The following is a 9557-nucleotide window of genomic DNA, read 5'->3' as shown; positions in this document are numbered from 1 at the left end:
CATCATCTCCTCACTGGACATGTAAATCCCCTACAGGTTTCAGTTAGTGGAGTGCCTGCAAGAACAAGTTGGATGGAGGCAGATGCTCTGGGGTACTAATGTGGTAATTGGTGAAAATCCTGAGTTAGCAACTGGAGGACTGCTTGGCATTGAGTCGAGTCTATACGTACCTAGTACTTGCAAGAGAAGGCTCTGTTTTTCTCCCTAAGGATTGAGGTCTCTCAATTCCTTCCTCCCATCTGCTTGTTCTCTCAGGCTGCTTCTTCTGCTTCACAGGTCTGTCTTTCAGGGAGTAGAAAAACCTGCTTCTCAAGTAAGCCTGTGAATGCTTTTATGTAGCACATCAGTAGCTTGCAATTTCTGTCTTTGAGAGTTAGTCTAGAAAGCAGTTTCTGATGTGGGTATTCCATGCCTATCATGTGAAATGGGCTTGGGAATAAAGCCCTTTAGTATAAGAAGGAGAGAATTTTATGATCTAGGGAGGAGAAGAAGACTCAAAAATTATACCCAGTACAGATTAATAATACCACACACATATATGCAACTTTTATTTTGGATAATCAAAAGCTTACATAGCCAATGTTGTGTCTTGATCTTTTTATTGAATACTATATTCTAAACATTTTGTCCAAGTCATAATATATTCATTGACGACTTCATTTCAATGTGTGTAGGCTATTCCATCCTCTGGTCTGCAAAGTGCTTAACTATCTGCCAATTAGTAATTTCATGTAAGAAGCTCAGGTTCTGGATTCAGACAGCCCAGGTCTCCTACCACCACCTTGTGATGTTGGAAAAAATACTTAACCCTCGGTGCTTTCCCTATAAAACTGTTCCTCTGTAAATAGAAACATTGATATTACCTATCTCATAAAATTATTTTAAAATTTAGAAGTTAACATATATAAATAGCTACAAACAGTGAATAATCACTACATGTAGTTGTTGCTGTAGTTATTTGATTTTTGAATTGTTTCTAGTTTTCCATGTCTATAAACAAATATGAATATATGGGTATATAACTCTTTGTCTTTTTTTTTTAGAATTGTAGAAGTTATAGTAACAGAACAAAGGCTATGAATTTTTAAAGGCTCTGGATATACTTGTCCAAATCATGTATCAGAAAGAGTATATAATTTTACACCCACGCAGCAGTTAAACGTTCTCCTTTCAATAAATTCTCCATCAGCAAGGAGACTAATTGTATCAAGTTCCTCCCCAAATCTTTATCCTGGCTTTGGGCACCCTGCATACACTGCCCCACCCTGCTCTCCACCTTCTTTGCTGCTACTCGCTATCTGATTTACTATATTCCAGCCACACAGGCTTCATTCCTATTCCTAAACAAGCCAACTATCTTCTAGGCTCTGGACTGCAGGGCCTTTAAACACCCTACTCCCTCTACCTAGAATGTCTTACTTCTTCTCCACGCCACCCCATCCTCCCAACTTTGGTTAACTCATAGTTCATGTGCACACTTAGGCATCAGGATATGTTATTCCCCTTTCCAAATACTCTCATGACACTCTTTTACTTTATAGTACTTCATGAAAATGTAATTACATAATGTAATTATGATTGATTAGGTAATGATTTATTTAATGTTCTTCCCCTGGCTTGTCTCTAAGCACCATGAAACAGGAATTGTGACTGGCTTCTTGACAATCATCACTGTGTTCTGATTGTCTTTTACAAGTGCAAAGTAAAAACTAAATAAATACTTGTTGAGTGACTGACAGAAGAAAAGAAAGAAAATGGATATGACTGAGTCTTGTTTTTCCTCTGGTATTATTTGTCTTTTAAGTTTTCATTAGCTTATTAATGCACATTTTATACCTTTCTCCTCTACCTAAATATCTCATCAGAAGAACTAGAGCCATACGCATTTGACTTCAAGCCATTTCCTCCCCATGATTCATGATGAAGACAGAGGCTTTCTCTCTGGAAAGGCTGAACTGAGAAGCTCTAGACTGAGACCCAGAGGTAGAGCTGGAGCGAGGTATGGCACCACAATGAAACAGTGGAATTCACTGAGCCCTCTCCCAGCTCCCTCCCCACACTCAGCTCACTGATAACTAGCAGTAGGTTTGCAGCCCCCTGAGAGAAGTTGGAGGATTCCTCTCTGGACAAATTGTCTGACCAAGGATGTTGACCACAGAATAAAGCATTTAATGTGAGAGAGCAAAGCAAACAAACACAAAAAGCAACTTGGATAAAACAGGAGCGATACAGGCAGCAAAAGAAACTTCTACAATGTAATAAATTTAACATTGTGAAAGATATGAAAACAACAAAATAATACAATTTTGAAGAAATATTAGCAAAACAAGAAAGAACTCTCAAACATTAAATATAAAATATTACAAATTAAAAATTCAATCAAAGGTCTGAAAGATAAATTTGAGAAAATGATTTTGCAAACAAAAAAGGTAAAAAATAGAAAACAGGAAACAAGAAAAATAGAAGCTCAATCTAGGAGGAGCAGCATCTAAATGATAACGTTTCCTAAAAAATTAATAAATAAATAAATTATTGTTTAAATAACACAGATGAGAGGAAATTATCAAGAAATATACATGAAGCTAAACTAAAATATTTCCCAGAAATTCAAGATTTCAAGGATGAGCTCTCCCAAATGAGGGAATAACCCAAGGAGAAGGAGATGTGAGATCCTGGGAACACTGACTTTATGACAATAGAGAGTAGAAAGTTCCAGGGCAAATAGAGAAGGAAGGGCCACAACAGCTGGGCAGCAGACTCAGAACAGCCAGATCAGACGAGAATAGGGAGAAACACCAAGGCATGACCTGATGTGCTTGGCAATATTGAAAGGAATTGGGCACTTCCTTCAGAGTTGTAGGATAAATAACTGAGTGTCTTTCCTCAGATCTGAGAAAAGACAGACTATAAACGTATCATAATTTTATATACTACTAAGAAAAAAATCGTTTTCCAATAATGTATGACTAATGTCTTATTTATATTTATTAATATTTAGACCTAGATATACATGGATTTATATCACAATGACTTTATATAATGAGGAAGTACAAACAAAATAAACTGATAAAGGTATGTCTAAAGTTTCATTTTTGGAGTTCTAATTTCAGATGTGTTAACATGTAAAACAAAAAGGGCATGTTTTAGAATCCATAGACTATACTAGGAAAAAAATAGCAAAACAAATGTAAAAAAATGAAAAATAATATTTTGAAAATAGAAAATGTAATAGTGGAGCATCGTGTGGCTCAGTTTGAGTAATACTCATATAATAATTGTCACTTAGAATGACATGGAGACATGAGAACTATATCAAATAAAGTCAAATGTTACTTCATTATCTGTAGATGTTCTGACCTTATCAAACTTAAACAATATTAAAAGAATTGAGAACATTAGCATCCAGAGTAATCAAATAGATTGATGAAGCAACTTGATCTTGGAGGTATAAGAATGGAAGAATCTAGACTTAAACTTAAAAATTAAGTTATGAGTTACTGGGATCCCAGGCACATGGACCAGATTGACTGTTTTTAAGGGCTTATCTTAAAAAAATAATAATAATTTTAGGCTTTGGTCTTGGCCAACAAGGTCCATGGAGATGGGAATTCCAATTTGCTTAGGAAGAGGTCATTGTTTCCCTACTGTAACAGTAGTTAAGTCAGGGTCAATTATGAACTGTCATATTAAGTTTAGCCCATAAAAATATGCTAATACCTTTGTTTTAATTTGGTATGTAAGATTTTGGCATTTCAACACATCAGTTAATTAAAAATTTCATCTCAATATTATGAAGCATTTGATTTTGTCTTCAAGTTTTTATTTGGAAAGTATAAGATAATATTGGAAAACATATCAGACATGTTGGGATATTTAAGATAACTAGAAATAACCATAATTTTGTTTACTTTGCTAGATTTATTAGGATTGTTCAAGTTCTTGATTGTACTTATTAGTCAGCTAAATGAAACACTTAAATATATTAAATAGAAAATAAAGTTTATTGCTGTTTACAGGATTTTAAAATAAATTTGTAAACAGGACCAAACATTAAGAAAAGACCTCCTCATAAATGACTATTAGTACTAATAGATTATAGAGAGAACAATAAAATCTGTAAAACATTTTAGAAGTTATAACATTAAGGAATCGAATCATTGCTTAAAATCACAAATAAACACAAATATTTCTCTGTGCACACAAGCTGCTATCCTGATCATACACGCAAAGTGCCCTCTCACAATCCTGATACTGTAAACATTACAATATTGACTTAACTAGAAATTGCAGAATAACTCTATTTAGAAAATGAAGAAAAGCAAAGCTGTAGGTAGGTATGGGGGTGGGGAGGGTGGTAAGAAGACTAACTGCTCCTCTTTCAGAATAGGACAACCATTTTCAACCTTCTTCATCTGATGGCACATATAAACTAATTATTAAAATTCTGTGGCACACCAAAAAATACGTTTTTTGCTGATATGACAAAAACCTAGGTATAATTTGACTCATTCACACCGGAGGGCAGTTGTTGTGTTGGCTATTGCCATTTTTTTTATTTAACACTCTAAGGGAAAAGAAGTCAGTGCCCCTGACTAAACAGTCATGTATTTCATGTTTTAAAAATTCTTGAAGCACACCAGGTTGAAAATTGCTGAAGTAGGATGTGATAAAACATGTCTGAGGTTCAAAAATAAAGAAATAGTGTCATGAGCATATTATCTGGAAATACAGAGGAAAATAACAAGAAACAGTTCTGAGAGTTGAAAGTGGTTGCCTCTAGAAAGCCTGAATTAGGGGTGGAGAGAAGTCAGGCAGGCAAACTACTGTTTTTCATAAACTTATTTTTAAAAACTATGAATATCAATTACTTCGATAAAAATCAAACTTAAATTTTACAGAGAAACACTGAGAAAGTTTTGAATTCTAAGTACATTGAAATTTTAATCTACTTTAATGACTCTCTAAAATGAAAAATTTCAATTTTCTTGAGGAGTTCATTCCCTTTTCCGATTTCCTCACTCAAAATTATTTCTCCCCTCCCTCCTGCTGGGTAATTCTAACCATACATCAAAGCTTACGCAGGCATTTGTCATCAAGTGGCCAAATACGAGAAAGGACTTTGCTAGTACAGAGGTAAATATTTGGTGCATCTGGAGGTGGGTGGTTCTGCTCATAATGTAACTGTGCAGAAACTTCATTTCTTTACTATGACTTTTTCTCCTTTCTTTCTTTTTGATTCAAACTGGCCTCATCCAGCACCCTGACTCACCTGTCTCCTTCTCCCTTGCACATCCACTCCCTTTATTATTAAGCCCTCAAGACAGGGAGGTTCTGGTAGGCATAAAATAATCTTGGGAACAGAGTTTTGGGGCTATTTACCATGGAGAAGAGTTTCAGTCAAACAAGAGGTAACATCTAGGTCTCACTTGTGTTTCAGCAAAACAAGACAAGCGATGTTATGGCTGACAGGACCACACGCACTGGTCAGCTAGCTGTACCCTAGCACCGATCAATCAATAGAGACCACAACCCTGTCTATGACCCTAACTCCCTCAGCCACAGTGATTAATGTTTTTTTTTTCCTTTATATAACCCATGGAAGCCATGGGGAGCCGGGTCTTAGAGCATCAGCTCACCTGTCTCCAGGTATGGACTGCTTCCTAAAAATAAAATCTTACTTTCTTTGCTGCAAGCTCCTGTTCATGTCTGTTTGGGCTTTGATGCTCACAAAAATACCCTTTTGTCTGGTAACAAGAGAGCTGCAGAAGCCTTAACACAACCAAACTACACTCTCCCAGCTAAAGCTAGATTTTGACAAATTAGTAGCAAAGTTCATTCACATTTGTACTCAAGTCAACACACCCTTGGAGATCAACATGGTTATACCTTCTGATTCAACTACCGAATTCCCTTTTCATGTCTATTCACCTGTTAATTCAAATAAATTTTTTAATTTAAAAAACAAAATTAGTACTACTCACATCCCTGTATGGACTTTGTCTTTCCAATATAGTTATCAAAATAGTCATTACGAAGTTAGTCTTTTTTCTTCATATCCTTTAAAACTCTTTATACCCAGATAAATCAAAGAGATTTAAATCACTGCTGTTTATTAAAGTCACTATTAACATCATAAGCAGATTCATGATATCTTTTTCTCATTTTGCCTAGACTTTTTTTCTGTCCTCTATCTACCTGGCAAAGTTGCCCTTAATTTTCAAGAGTCAACTTCAGTGTTACCTGCAAGTCTTTCTTGATCTCACCAGGTAGAAATGACCATGACTCCTATGTGACCTATATGGTGGCTGGGACCAGGGAGCTACACAGAATACTAAAGGTGGTAAAAAGTACTGGATTCCAGATTCTACCTGAAAGTAAAAGACAGAAGTCAAGAATGGCTCCTAAAACTTTGGCCCAAATAAGTAGAAGAATAAATATGCCATTTCCTGAGATGAGGTGGAGTGCAAGTACAATGAATTTTGAGAGAGAGTGTATCATTGAACAATTTTAGTTATGTTATGTGGGCAAATGGGTATGTCTGAAGGTCAAGAGAGAGATCAAAGTAAGAGAAGTAGTTCAGGAATTGTAAATATACGATGTTATCTCTGGGTGGATAGTATCCAAATTGAGGAGAATTCGCAGATACTCTGCTGGTGTCTGAGAGTTGCTTGGTGTTGTGTGGAAAGTACCCCCCACTGCCCTACACCCCCCAAAGGCATTGGAAATAGGTCTAGGAACCCTAAAAGAGTTGGTGTCAGTGAAGTGGAACTTGCTAGGTCATCCTTGGCTCACAGACACAGGTGCTTTGCAAAGAGAGAAGATGAAAGGGAGGGGATTGAAGAGCCTGTGATCCCTAGGTGGGCACTCATCACAGGCGGCAGCAGCTGTGCTGCAGCCAGCTGTTAAAGGTGAAAGTTACTGATGGTATTTAGAGATGATTCCGACTCCTGGGGAGTTCATCCACCGGATGCATAACAAAATGCAGACTAAGAAGAAAGAGGCAAAATGTTTGCTCTCTTGGTTATTGTTATCTGTACTAACTAAACTAAAAATAACAGAGGGAGCTGGCCAGACCCTGATGCTAGACCAAGCCCAGATTTCAGTGAGTCTGAGCTTAGGTTCTTAGCTTCAAAGCTGCCTACCTCGCCACCCCTCCCAAGAGAAAATTTATGCAGAAACAACAGAAAGAAGTTCTAAGACCTCTGGTTATGAAGAAGATAGTCAATGTGGGACAAGGGCAAAACCAGGAAACTATTGACACCAGAGGCACTGGTGTGAAGAAATTGTTTTGTTTTGTAAATCGGTATCATGAGCTCCCTGAGCAACCTTTTACTGAAATGGATTATGAGAGTGAGTAATTTGAGAGGAGTGTCTTTAGTTTTGAAACCTGTTGAGTGAGAGAGCATGTTTGGGTTGATACAAAACCCATAGCTCTGTACAATCAACACACAGGACATTATTCCCTAGAGAACAGCCAGTCTCATGGATGGGATTAAAGCCACTCCAAGGTCTGTGTACCCTGAAGTGGAGAATTGCTCGACCACTCCTATGGATACCAGGGCAAATACCCCAGATGAAACAGCTGATATGCTTCCTAAACAAGCCACGTGGGTGATGGCTTTATGATGACCGGGATATTTATGATGACCAGGTTACGGTAAATGTTGAGATTAAGGGATCCCTTTCACATGGGCACCTAGTATAATCTCACTGCTGCAAAACAGGAAAACAGTTCAGGAATTCTTATGGAATTTGCTGCTTCAGCCTCCCCTCATGGGCCTTACAGATGTTAATAAAAACATTAGATTAATTAACAAGAAAATGAGAACAGGCTGAGGGGAAAGTCCAGGGGAATTTTTAAATGGTTATTAAGAAATAAAAAGGAATAAAGCCAATACTGATAAGAGTGAAACAAAGAAGAATTAGAAAGGGGAGAGTCTTGGGACTCACGCCAGCAGGCTGAAAATCTTTAGATGGTTATCAAGAAATGGGATGCAGAAAATGCACATTGATAGAAGAAAACGAAGGTTTTAGTACAGCACTACACAAGATTGGGTGGGCCAAAGGGATCCCCCATGGGTTGCCCAACACTAAAAGACCTCCAAAAGTCCATTCTATTTAGTTCTGTTTGGAGAAATTTAGAAAGTCAGAAGGCAGAAATTACTATGAGAAACCGGACCAGTGATTACAATTGCTTAGAGCTGTGGTTAGGCAGATTAATCAAGATAAAAACTGAAAAAAGGGCCAGGCTCCCTTGGCTTGACCCCCTACTGGGCACCCAAAGCACACGAGTGGGTAAAATGGTCAGAAAGTGGAGAGAAATTTCTGGGACTCTTTGATATAGAATTCCCTAGAACTATGGTACCAAAACTCACTGGTAAAGCCCTGACCCATGATGCTCCAATTAGATTGAGAAAATGTGAATATGTAATCGTTGATAGGATGATTAAAGTTGAAATAATTAAGCATATGTTATATAAAAAAGTTGTTTAAACTTTATCTGTTTTATGTGAATAGATATTATGTCTAGCTGGGGAACACTTCCCCTACTTATACTATAAAATCAAAATCTTCCAAAGTCCTAATAGGGGCCACAGTTAAGAATGTAAGAATTGATGGCATTAAGGTAAAAGTTCATAGGAGAATTTGTGTGTTTGAACAGGCTTTATGTGAAGTCTCTTTTACCTGATTGTATTATGGGGATGAACATTGTATCTGACTGGAAAACATTTTCCCTACCTAGTTTTGTAAAACAGAAGGTATGCAAATCTGCCCTTCAAGCTATGTGAACTAGACATGCTAATGGGAATCAGTAAGCTACCTGAGTCAACACAGTGTAGGATAGAGGCTGGTAGGAACAAATTCTCTGGCTCTTTGTGGAGCCTAGACTAGGACTTATGGCAAAAACCTGTGAGTACCTCCCAACAAGCACTGAAACTTTGGACCAGAAAATTTCCATCTGAGAGGCATTTACAGTACTACCTTGCTATTGGACATTAATTGAAGCTACATGTATGACTAAAGGACATAGTATACTCTTGAAACCTGAAATGTCTTGGCTGATGTCAGAGAAATGTTCTAATGGGGGTGGAAGTTCTCAGAACATTTTCATAATAAAATGGAAGTGATTTATACAGGATCATACTGCAAGGAGGAGTTACTCATGAGCAGGGAGCCTCTTTTCTCCTAGGACTGACTCTGGAACTGCGTGAGGAGCTGCTGGATTCTATCGTCACTCGGACAAGGCCCTATGAAGAGCTCTCAATTGACCGACAAAGAGCTGCTTGGTTTGTGGTTAGCAGTACCTCAGTGAGGGGACATCTTCATTGGAAGGCCACCACTCAGATCAAAGAAAGAAGAACAAACTGGTTCGGTGGACTGAATTGCATGCTGTTTCCTAGCAGCGGTAGAGGAATCGAACAGTGATAAAAGCCTCAATGTTTGGTCTTATTGATGACTCCTGGGCAGTGGCCTGGCCACATGATCAAACAGGAGGGCAGTGAAAATGTAGTCTATTAAAGGAATGCCCTTATGGGATTCAGCCCTATGGAAATTAA

The sequence above is a fragment of the Furipterus horrens genome, unplaced genomic scaffold, assembly GCF_987537825.1.
Source record: "Furipterus horrens unplaced genomic scaffold, mFurHor1.1.pri manual_scaffold_8, whole genome shotgun sequence".
Lineage (NCBI taxonomy): Eukaryota > Metazoa > Chordata > Mammalia > Chiroptera > Furipteridae > Furipterus > Furipterus horrens.
Note: the sequence above shows the minus strand (reverse complement) of the source record.